This window comes from Meriones unguiculatus, chromosome 3 (genome assembly GCF_030254825.1).
Source record: "Meriones unguiculatus strain TT.TT164.6M chromosome 3, Bangor_MerUng_6.1, whole genome shotgun sequence".
Classification (NCBI taxonomy): domain Eukaryota; kingdom Metazoa; phylum Chordata; class Mammalia; order Rodentia; family Muridae; genus Meriones; species Meriones unguiculatus.
Window position 1 is genome coordinate 185870115 of NC_083351.1, and position 13273 is coordinate 185883387.

Consider the following 13273-nt stretch of genomic DNA (forward strand, 5'->3'; position numbering starts at 1 on the left):
CTAAGCACAGAGCAAGACTAAAGGATTAACAACTAATCTTATTATACATAAAAGAATGCTATTGTTAATTAAAAGGTTAAATTTACAGTTATTAAATATGAATGGATTAAGATATTACTTAATCTAAAGACATAATTATAACTTTTTAAATTTCTCTATCCAAACTGGGATATAAATATATATATAGATATATATATATACACTCATATATGTATACATTACATATTCCTATATTGTATATATAATATCAATCTTTGTCTTAGTAATTCTATTTAGATTGATATATTTTGGTATATGCAGTAAGTGCTTGTATGCATATTGAGTTTAAAACTCTGCATAAGGTATAAGTTCTATGATGCTGTTAAGGATCACACACCTTGCTAGTGTGTGATACTTATACATATTATTAACTGAAGTCTTCCAGGTGAATTCTGATGGAAAATGCAACTAATGACTTGAGTAAATAAAGAAAGCTAGCCAATGGTTTTACAGGTGTTGAAAGATAAAAAACAAAAACAAAAACAGAACATGGCTTAAATTCATATAGAATATAGGTCTGCACCGGAGAGCATATTTCCCAGTTTATTCTGTACTTTCTCTTTTAAGTATTTTTTATTTATAGTTTATTCACTTTGTATCCTCCCTGTAGCTCCCTCTCTCTTCCTCTTCCAATCCCACCCTCCTTCCCTCTTCTCTACCCATGCCTCTTCCCCAATCCACTGATAGGGGAGGTCCTCCTCCCCTTCCATCCTAGTCTATCAGGTCTCAACAGGAGTGGCTGCTTTGATTCCTCTGCAGCCTGATAAGGCTGCTCCCCCTTGAGGGAGAGGTGATGAAAGAGCAAGCCAATCAGTTATTGTCAGAGACAGCCCCTGTTCCCCTTACTAGGTTATCCACTTGGACACTGAGCTGCCATGGACTATATCTGTGCAGGGGTTCTAGGTTATTTCCGTGAATGGTCCTTGATTGGAGTATCAGTCTTAGAAAAGACCTCTATGTCCAGATTTTTTGGTTCTATTGCTCTCCTTGTGGAGCTCCTGTCCCCTCCACATATTTCTATCTCCCCTTCTTTCATAGGATTCCTTGCACTCTGTACAAAGTTTGGCTATGAGTCTCAGCATCTGTTTTGATATCCTGCAAGGTAGTCTTTCAGAGGCCCTCTGTGGTAGGCCGTTGTCCTGTTCCTTATGTTCTCCCTCTTCTGATGTCTATCTTCTTTGCCTTTCTAAATGAGGATTGAACGTCTTGCCCAAAGTCCTCCTTCTTGATTAGCTTCTTTAGGTGTACAGATTTTAGTATGTTTATCCTATATTATATGTCAAATATCCACTTATAGCTGAGTATATACCATGTGTGTCTTTCTGTATCTTGGATGCCTCACTCAGGATAATATTTTCTAGTTCTCGCTATTTTCCTGCAAAATTTCATGATTTCCTTGTTTTTAATTGTTGAGTAGTATTCCATTGTATAAATGTACTATAATTTCTGTATCCATTCCTCAACTGAGGGGCATCTGAGTTGTTTCCAGCTTCTGGCTATTACAAATAAAGCTGCTATGAACATGGTTGAGCAAATGTCCTTGTTGTGTACTTGAGCCTCTTTTGGATATATGCCTAGGAGTGGCATGGCTGGATCTTGAGGAAGCACTATTCCTAGTTGTCTGAGAAAGCACCAGAATGATTTCCAAAGTGGTTGTACAAGTTTACATTCCCACCAGCAATGGAGGAGGGTTCCCCTTTCTCCACATCCTTACCAGCATATATTGTCACTTGAATTTTTGATCCTAGCCATTCTGATGGGTGTAAGGTGAAATCTCGGGGTAGTTTTGATTTGTAGTATATTTTTTTAATTTACTTTTATTTTTCCAATTATTTATTAATTTAATCTCTTTACAACCTGATTCCAGGCCCCTTCCTTCTCTCTTCCCAGTCCTTCCCATCCCCAACCCCCACCATATTTGCCTCTTTCCTTTTTTTTAGAGAAGGGGAAGTGCACACACACACACACACACACACACACACAAACCACACCATGACACCTCAAGTCTCAGCAGTACTAAGTACATCCTCTTCCCCTGGAGCCTGAAAAGACATCCCAGCTAGTAGTCTGGGATCCAGTGGGGGGCAACAGAGTCAGAGAAGGCTCTACGCCCATTGTTAGGGGACCCACATATATAGGGGATCTATCTCCAGCACCCCTTTGGTTGGTGGTTCAGTCTCTGTGAATGTGAACCCCCATAGGTCCTCATTAGCTGACTCCATATGTCTTCTTGTGATGTCCTTGAACTCTCTGAAACCTTCTCTCCTTCCTGTCACACGTTTATAGAAATTCCCAAGCTTGGCCTATTGTTTGGTTGTGGTTCTCAGCATCTGTTTCCATACACTGCAACATGACGCCTCTCAGAAGCAGTCAGCAATCAGCAGAGTATAATAAATAGTGACAGAGGTCAGCTTTCTCCTATCGTCTCAATTTAGGCCAGCTCTCCATTTGTTGTTCCCTCAATCTTTGCTCCATCTATATGCCTACACTTGTAAGCTAGAAAAATTTTGGCTCTAAGATTTTACAGGTGGTGACCATTCGCTCTGCTTGAAGACCAACCTGACTACAGTAGGTGGCCAGCTTAGTTTTCTTATTCCCCACTGCTAGAAGTCTCAGCTAAAGTCATTCCCATAAACCCATGGGAGCTTCCCCTGTCCCAGAGAGGCCCCCTCAGTGAACTCCATTCTCTCTCCATCCTCCCCCAACCCCCAGCCCTGCTCTCTGCACACATGGTCCCTACCACTCTTATCCTTCCCACTCCCTCCCTGTCCCAGTTCCCTCCCTCTACCCACTTCAGGTATTTTCCTTCCTGTTCTGAGTGAGATTCATCATCTTCCCTTGTTCTCTCCTTGAATTCTTTGGGTCTGTGAATTATAGCACGGTTATCCAGTACTTTTTGGCTAACATGTACTTATAAATTAGTACACACCATTTGTGTCCTCCTGGGTCTGAATTGTATGATGTCTTTGTTTTAATAGGTGAGTAGTATTCCATTGTGCAAACGTATGAAATTTTCTTTATTCATTCAGTCGAGGGGCATCTAGGTTGTTTCTAGTTTCTGACTATTACAAATAAAACTGCTATAAATATAGCTGAGCAAGTGTACTTGTGGTATGGTGGAGCATCTTTTGGGTATATGCTCAGAAATAGTATAGTCAGATCTATTCCCAATATTCTGAGATACTGCCAAATTGATTTCCGAAGTGGTTGCACAAGTTTGCACTCCTACCAGCAATAGAGGAGTGTTCTCCTTGCTCTGCATCCCCTCCAGCATGTACTGACACTTGAGTTTTTATTCACTTTTAAATTTGTTTACAATTTATTCCCTTTAAATCCTGATCGTAGGTCCCTCCCTCATCTCATCCCGGTTCCACCCTCACCTGCTCTTCCTTCTTATTCCCCACTCCTAGAGCATTGAGAGAGGGAGCCGTCCTCCCCTACCTTCTGACTCTAGCCTGTCAAGATCCAAGCAGACCTGATGAGACACTTGAGGTTTTGGTCTCAGCCATTCTGATGGGTGTAAAACGAAATCTCTCAGTCTTTTTGATTTTCGTTTACTTGATGACTAAGGATGCTGAGCATTTCTTGAAGTGCTTCTTGGCCATTTGAGAGTCCTCTGTTGAGAATTCTTTGTAGCTCTGCATCCCAATTTTAATCAGTTCATTTGTTTTGTTGGTTGTTAACTTCTTGAGTTCTTTGCATATTTTGGATATTAGCCCTCTGTCAGATGGAAGGTTGGTGCAGATCTTTCCCTATTCTGTAGGCTTCCATTTTGTCCTATAGATAGTGTACTTTGCCTTGCAGAAGCTTTTCAGTTTCCTGAGGACAACATTATTTTATTTATTTAATTTTGAGTTTTTCAAGACTTATCCTTGGCTGGCCTGGGCACACCTTTGTTGGTATAATGTTCTTTTAAAATGTATATGCCTTACCCTTGTTAATTCAAATGCTGATTTCCCCACCCCCAACTCTCTGGTTTCAATTTGGATATTGCATTGTGATACACACTGTGGGCATCCTGTCCCAACTCTTGTGTAAACAGGACACAAATAAAGCAACTGGATACAATGTTGTACAATGGGAGGAGCCAGAGGACAGGAAAGAGGGGAGGAGCTAGAGAACGAGGAGGAGCTGGAGGAGAGGAGGAGCACGAGGTGAGCAGAGCGGGAGGAGAGAGCTTGGAGGACTTGGAGCATGAACCAGACCTAAGATTTCACAAAAAGCAAGTATAATGTGGGAAATCTAAATGTTAGGAAACTGAGGGCTTGGAGGTTTAGGAGGGAGTAAATATTGCTCAGCATTGTGTTCTAGATTAACTAAAAACCCAGTCTCTGTGTGGTGATTTGGTTATACAGCAGCTGAGGATTAACAGCAGTGTTACCAGAAGTTAAACCCATAGTAAATATTAATAACTTCCTACAACACACCTTGTAGTCCAGGCTGGCCTCAAGCTCACAGAGATCCTCCTGCCTGTGTCTCCCCAAGTCCTGGGATTACAGGCCTGCACTACCACACCCACTGAGGTCCCATTTATTAACTGTTGGTTTTAGAGCCTGTGCTGTTGGTGTTCCTTCAGGAAGTTGTCTCCTGTGACAGTGAGCTCACGGATTTCCCCTACATTCTCTTCTATTAGACTTAGTATATTTTGTATTATGTTGAGGTTTTTGATCCACTTGGACTTCAGTTTTGTGCAAATATACATAAATATGAATATGAATCTATTTGCCTTCTTCTACATGTAAACATCCAGTAAGACATCACCATTGTTTAAAAATGCTTTCTTTGTCCACTGTGTAATTTTGGCTTCTTGTTAAAAATCAGGTGTAAATGTATGGTTTTATTTCTGCGGTTTTAATTTGATTCTATTGATAAACCTGTCTGTTTTTAGGCCTCTGCCATGTTTTTTATTTTTTCTTCTTATTTGTATTTCTATTGCGCTTTACTAAAGTTTTGTACCTCCAGAAGTTCTCTTATTGTACAGAAATGTTATAATTATTATTTTTTATTTTTTGAAATGAAGATGGTGACTGTTATTTAATGCCTGTAAATAATTGTGTTGGAATTTTGAACAGGATTGTGTTGAACCTGTAAGTTGCAATAATCTCTTATCAATGATTTTATTTAATTCCTTAATCATCCCATGAGTTGGTGATTTATTATTTGGCATGCATAAATAAATGTACTTCATTCTTCATAGAGCAGGTGTCATTTTTTTTTTCTAAGAAATCACCATAAAGTATGTCTATTTGAACACAGTTCAGGATTCCATAAGTCTAAGGGCTCAAGGTTTGAACTCTTCTTGTTGCTTTCAGTGTTTTATGGCTTCAGGTAATTTATAGGTGATGGCTTACAGTGCAGAGCAGAATGTAACATGAGTTAGGTTTTTTTTACATTAAATTTTTATTTTTTATATTAATTAGAGTTTATTCACTTTGTATCCCACCTGTAGCCCCCTCTCTCCTCCGCTCCCAATTCCACCCTCCCTCCATCATCTCTTCCTATGTTTCTCTCCAAGTCCACTGATAGAGGAGGTCCTCCTCTTCCCTCAAACCCTAGCCTATCAGACCTCATCAGGATTGTCTGCATTGTCTTCCTCTGTGGCTTGGTAAGGCTGCTCCCCTATCAGGAGTCGTTAATCAAAGAGCCAGCCACTGAGTTCATGTCAGAGCCAGCTCCTGCTCTCCTTACTAGGGAGCCCACTCGGAAACTGAGCTACCATGGGCTACACCTGAGCAGGGGTTCTAGGTTATCCCCATGTATTGTCCTTGATTGGAGTATCAGTCTCATAAAGGCCCCTGTCCCCAGATTTTTTGGTTCTGTTGCTCTCCTTGTGGAGCCCCTGTCCTCTCCAGGTCTTACTCCCTCCCCCTTCTTTCCTAAGACTCCCTTCACTCTGCCTAAAGTTTGTTTATGAGTCTCGTAAGTTAGGTTTTTAAAACTAAAGAAAGATCATGAAAGAAGCAATGTTTAAAGAGTTAGCAGAAATGAATACAGGAAAGCATTAAGGAAGGAGAACTTAAGCACATCCCAAACTGATTCCAAAGAATACAGACCTCTAGTCTTCATTTCTGTGGACACCCAAAATGACTGGATGACAATGTTATGAGATACTCTTCAGAGGCTACTACATTCTTGTTTTATAGATACTTTCACTTCATATAGTCTTTATTTAAAATTAGATTATTTTATTTTATGACTGGTGTGACAGAAAGTGTTCATGTCCCCCGTACGTATACCGGGTGCCTGCATAGGTGGGAAGAGATGATAAGATCCCCTAGAACTGGAGTTGAGTGTAGATATGAAATATGGTGTAGGTGCATGAAACAAAGCCAAGGTTTGGCAAGAGCAACAAATGCTCTTAAACCCTGAGCCATTATTCCAGTCCCTTCAAATATACATGTCTGTTTCTTCTTTGGTGTAATATACATTGCAAACTACATATTAAATTATATATGCACTTATATTATTTGGTATGTAATAACATATATTTTGTCAATCATATAACCTCTGTTGTAGAGACCTTATTAATCCTCACTTAGAAAGACAAATGGGATGGACATTGGAGGTAGGAGGAAACAAGTAACAGGACAGGAGCCTACCACAGAGGGCCTCTGAAAGACTCTACCTAGCAACGTATCAAAGCAAATGCTGAGACTCATGACTAAACCTTTGGCAGAGTGCAGGGAATCATGAAAAAAGGGGAAGTTAGTATGACATGGAAAGGACAGGAGCTCCACAAGGACCAAACATATCAGGGCCCAGGGGGCTTTTATGAGTCTGTTTCTCCAACCAAGGACCATGTATGGATATAACCTAGAACCCCTGCTTGGATGTAGCCCATGGTAGCTCAGTATCCAAATGAGTGTCCTAGTAAGGAGAACAGGAACTATTTCTGACATGAACTCAATGGCTGGCTCTTTGACCTTTGCTCCTCCTCCCCAAAGGAGGAGCAGCCTTGCTAGGCCACAGAGGAGGACATAGCACCCAGTCCTGAAGATACTGGATAAGCTAGGGTCAGATGGAAAGGGAGGAGAACCTCCCCTATCAGTGGAGTTATAAAGAGGCAGGGAGAAGATGAGGGAGGGAGGATGAGATTGGGAAGGAATGATGGAGGGCCTATGGCTGGGATACAAAGTAAATAACCTGTGATTAATATAAAAAATAAAAATTATAAAAAATAAAAAATAATTATTTAATAAAGCTTTTGTAGAAAAGTTTCTTCTTTGTTGTAAATATACATTGCTTGCCTACAGACTATCTTACTTTTAATTCTGCTTTGCATCATGAATTACAATAGTTCCTGCTATAAATAAAGTCTACTTATATTTATAGTCTATGGTTCATATATTTTGGATACGAAATTATTATTTGGTATGTAATTTGCAAATATTGTTTCCCACTGTGTAGACTGTCTCAGCTAGCTATTACCTCAGATCTGTACATTTTAACTTTGATGTAATCCATTCAACTGTATTTTCTCTGCATTAGAGATATGCACAGACACAGGAGATTGTCTTCATGTTTTTGCAGGTATTAAACTATAAAAATTGCTTTCTCTGATCTGGCTTTAAAAATATGAACGTTATCTTTAAGGCTAAGGTTGATCTCGATCTATTATGAAAAGTTTAATCTTATCCCTGCCAGAGTTTCTCACCAGTCTCCTTGCTTGAGCATACATCTCTGCAACTTATTTTCACCTACCTTGTCAGCATGACTGCCCCCCCCCTCTCTCTCTTTTTCTCTCACTCCCCTTTCTTGGATGACCTTCCTGGACATGACTTCTGGACCTGCTGACATCCAGAATTTGCCAGTTTTCTCACTTTCACTCCCCTTTCTAGGCTGGCTTGTTATATTTAGATGAGTCTGTAACTTTCAGAGCGCCTGAAGGATATCTGACTGAAAAGCTTTGGGTTTAAAACAATCCAGTGAATTTATCTGCCAAAAACTAAAAGAGAAATCAGGAATTTCATATCAAGTGCTAATTTAAAAAAAACAATATTCATCTTATGGTATTTGAATAAGAAAAATCAGGAACATATGCATAATTTAGAAAGGAGGAAATACTTGAATTTTATCTCAAAGGTAATAATCACGTTTTATAACCTGTGCTTAGATTTCCATGAATTCACCTAATCAATTTATGGAAGATTTTTTTTTTGTTCAAATTCAAGGAATTTATAGAGTGTCTCTCAAGAAGTTCAGAATGGATAGAAGTTGACAATAAAGAACTATGAGTTCTGACTTCCTATTAAGTTTTACACAATTAGGTGCACATATTTTAGTATATTTAGCCTATCATATAGTACTATATAAGTGAATATATACCATGAGTGTCTTTCTGCTCCTGGGATACCTCACTCAGGATGATTTTTTTTTCTAGATCCCACCATTTGCCTGAAAATTTCATGATTTTCTTGTTTTTAATTGCTGAGTAGTATTCCATTGTGTAAAAGTACCACAATTTCTGTATCATTTCTCTGTTGATGGACATCTGGGGTGTTTCCAGTTTCTAGCTATTTACGAATAAAGCTGCTATAAACATGATTGAGCAAATGTCCTTGTTGTGTACTTGAGCTTCTTTTGGATATATGCCTAGGAGTGGTATAGCTGGATCTTGAGGAAGCACTATTCCTAATTGTCTGAGAAAGTGCCAGATTGATTTCCAAAGTGGTTGCACAAGTTTACATTTCCACCAGCAGTGGAGGAGGGTTCCCAATTCTCCACAACCTCTCCAGCATGTGTTGTCACTTGAGTTTTTAATCTTTGACATTCTGAGGGGTGTAAGGTGAAATGTCAGAGTCCTTTTGATTTGCATATAGTAGATAAACAAGAAAGAAGACCAGGGGTAAATGATCAATCCTCACTTAGAAAGACAAATAGAATGGACATGGGAAGTAGAAGAAAACAAGGAACAGGACAGGAGCCTACCACAGAGGGCCTCTGAAAGACTCTACCTAGCAGAGCATCAAAGCAGATGCTGAGACTCATAACCAAACCTTCAGTCGATTTCAGGGAATCATATGATAAAAGGGGGAGTTAATATGGCCAGGAAAGGATGGAGCTCCACAAGGACAAAATATATCTGGGCACAGGGGTCCTCTATGAGACTGTTTCTCCAACCAAGGACCATAGATGTATATAACCTAGAATCCCTGCTCGGATGTAGCCCATGGTAGCTCAGTATCCAAGTTGGTACCTTAGTAAGGGGAACAGGAACTATTTCTGACATGAACTCAATGACTGGCTCCTTTACCTCCCTTGTTCCCTCCCTCCCGAAGGGAGGAACAGCTTTGCTAGGCCACAAAGGAGGACATTTCAGCCAGTCCTGAAGATATCTGATAAGCTAGTGTCACATGGAAGGGGAGGAGGACCTCCCCTATCAGTGGAGTTGTAAAGGGACAGGGAGATGAGGGAGCTATGGTGGGACTGAGAGGGAATGAGGGAGGCAGCTAAGGCTGGGATGCAAAGTAAATCACCTGTGATTAATATAAAAAAATAAAAATTAAAAAAAAGTTTTACACAATTAGAAAGTATGCAGAGGTATAAACTGGAAGGAAAGAAACAGAGTCATGGTAAATTGAAGCAAGGGAAATTAATGTAAAGAATAAAAGTGTCAAATGCCTTGAACTCATAAATTAATCTCACCAGTCTCCCACAATTGGTTCCTAAATTCTTGCAATGTTTTCTCAACACTATTTTTATAAAATTTTATTTTTAAAAGCAATATACTGATATCAATAACAACGGTTAATTTTACATTAAATGAAAAATTATCTGATTATCTTAAGTGTGACCAATTTAATCTGAATTTATTCTCAACCAATATAAATGTCTCCCTCTTAGGAAAACTTGAGAGTTAAAACATGTACCAAGCCCTGGCTGTCATTCCACAGAGTAAAAGCTTCATACAGAAGACTGCAATTCGTATCCACACTCACTGTGAGATTGGCTCTTGATTTAATAATAATAATAATAATAATGCATGAGGAACAGCTAATGGATATTAATCACTTGATCTAATTTTCAGGGTTGGTTGTTTTTCAGATTGTTTCAATGACTCCTATAGATACAGTTTACTCTCTTTCTCCAGCACTGGCTGGAATCTTTATAAATATAAGGTAATAAAATAAATCAGAAGAGTTACACACAAATATTAATGCAATGTGCTCTTGAGTGCATTATTGTATGTGGGAAGATTTAGATGATGATACGGGAATTATGGGCAGCGCCAGCCAGAGGGAAATACTGCCTCACTTGTGTCTTCTTCAGTGAGCTCCCAACTGCTGTGCATCCTCATTCTCCAGCTGCTGTCTTGTATTTCTATCTTCTCTTTCAAATGTGGACGTATTTTGCTCCCGTGTCTTAGAGTCCCTAAGCATAGTGCACTCTCAGTGCTATGTCACCTCAAACCCACCCATGATTTTGCTTTTAGTTTTGTGCTCAGATATTAGAAGAAGAATCTTTCTATTTAAGGGGAGAAAAAAAAAATCAGCCTGACTCAGTATCTTCAAGTGACAGGGATCTCAACCCTGTCTGGTAATTTATATCTTTTTATCCAGCTGTTGGTGTGTGGCGACGGATGAAAGGATGAACGCGTCTGCTTCCATCATCTGTCTAAGTTTGTGGGAGGCAGAGGAGCTGACTTGCATCCTGTCACCTCTCCTTGACACAGGGCATTGTTGTCCCGCTGCCCTTTCGAAGAGCAGACCCAGCAGCGAGTGAACATTGTGGAGGGTCACGACAATGACAGATTAGTGCTTTTCAAGATAAATTATACTTTTAATTTTGAAAATGCATCTGGAACTATAAAGTTGTACACATCTAAAAACAAAATTAAAAGCAAAGCCTGAGATTAAGTACCTCCCTGATTTGCATTCTGCTGAGCAGGACCAATGGATACAAAATGGGCTGAGTCTCCCATTTTCTGCTATTTAACATTCTGAGTCCCAGTGACTATGCTGCTCTGCTTATTTCCCAAGCCACAATGAAAACACATTTATTTATTTTTAATTAAAAAAGTATCCCAATCAGTAATATGTGAGGACATAGATCAAAAGATTTTTGCTCTACAAATATCCCCCAAGGCTAGAAAATATCATTTTGAGAATATCTAAAAAGCAGTAGGATTCTTTTAAATCTTGTATTTTATTTTCTAGGAAGTTCATAAACAGCAGGAGATATAACATCAACCTCAAAATCTGTTTGTTTATTTTCTGGTTGCTACAAAAATATGTTAAAACAAGAATAAACCATAATGGCAAATAACTGCGTTGGTAGAAATAGAAATATTATTTTCTTCCTATTTTATTTTCTTAATTTTTTCTTGTTTGAATTAAAATTGAGGTGAAAAGAATCAAATCATAGGCACATTTGGCAATACACATTCATACATTCATGTATTAATTTACCATATTTATGTATATCACATACTCCAAACATCTATGCTCATAAAAATTTAACACCTGATTCATGTGTTTTACATATCCCCAGATCACACATAGAAATTCTGAGACATGAAGGTATGTAAACATGTTCACAGACTTCAGACAGAAATATTCCTCTCGATTTAGATACTCAATCCCAATTCAGAAAATCTACTGATGAAAAGTCTAAGTCAGACACTGATTATCAGAACACTAATTACAAATCCTCTCTCTTCCCATTTGTTTTCAGTGTATGTCATCCAATGTGGAAATAACCTCTTTCATTGAGTATTCAAATTCAACTTTTCATACTACTATTGATGATCCATTTCTTACTAATATGAGTGAATCATCTTTTTATTTTATATATTGTTATACAGGACCATACTATATGGCACTGGCTGGCTTCAAACTCAAGGATTTACCTGTCTTTGCTTCTTTAGTTCTAGAATTAAGGGCATTTGCTATCACTCATGCCTGTGAGCCATGTTATGACATGAATCTTGCAACATTATATGAGAGGTGATTAAATACTTTCTTGTAAGTCATTTATCACTATTGTGCTAAAAGATTCCTCAGTACTACAAGAGGCAAATTTCTGTCTGTGATCTCTAATTATATAACACAAATAATGATAAAATTCTCACTAGATGTGTGTAACCCTATGTTGCTACAATCCAGATCTGGTCTAACACTCATTGGTTTGACCTTGTTTCTGTGTTGTACTGAAATTTGCAAACATTTGTGAACATGGAATTTGATGTGTTTTAAAATAATAATAGTAGTAGTAGTAATAGTAATTTCTGTGGGTCTGGGGGGCTGCGCGACCCTGGGAGCCAGCCTGGAGCAAAAGTAAAGTTGAGTACAGGAATGTTCCAACCCCAACCATGCCTTGTTGAGATCTGCAGGAATAGGACCGTTCGTTCCCTCCCTCTACGGAGTCTGCATATCCTTGTGCATCCATCCCTATAGCCCCTACTGCTGCACCTTTGAGGTGTTCACTAGTCTGGTGCCAGGTTAAGGTTAAACTTTCTTTCCTCTTAGAAGGCAGTGTCTAGGAACTTATACAAGTGAAACATCTTCAGTCCTTGGCCCCAGCCAAAGGGCTAATAATGGACACTCACCCCAAAAAGGGTTAGATAGATTTAAAACGGTTCTTCCTCCCCCCCCCCCAGTTAAATGAGCTGCCTCTCTGAAGCTGTCTCTCCAGATGTCTGTTTCTGGTGCTATCACTGTCACTGCCTGAGGTCTCTGTCCCTGGCTGTTCCTGCCTTGCTTCCCCTCCCAAGATCCACTGGGTGTGATCATAAACAGTCACATCATTAAGGGTGAGAAAGTGGGACCAGAAACAGCTCATTTCTAGAAAAAAATTGAAATATTTTTTCTCTATAGTAAACATAATCCTTTTCGCCAATACCTATTAAGTTCATTACTTGATGAATGTCTATTCTTTGTTATGCACTGCACTGTTAAGCCAAAAGTTGCAACTGATATTAGAAACAGTCATGCTGTTTTTTGTTATTAAGTTTTACAGAGAAAGATTAGAAGGTACAAAATCAATAATTATAAAAGCAAATGTAATATTGCTGTAAGAAAATGTACGCTAGAGTTGTCTGTTTGTACTTTGTATTCCTTTTTTTTTTTTTTTTTTTTTTTTGAGACATGGTCACACTGTGTAGCCAAGGCTGGTTTAGAATATGTGTCCATTTTCAGATTCTGGGGAGATTAAGAGTGTAGGTCACCACACCCATCCAGAAACAGTATTTTGAAGGAAAACTAACTTGGAAGAGATTAGCTTCAGATTTTAGGAT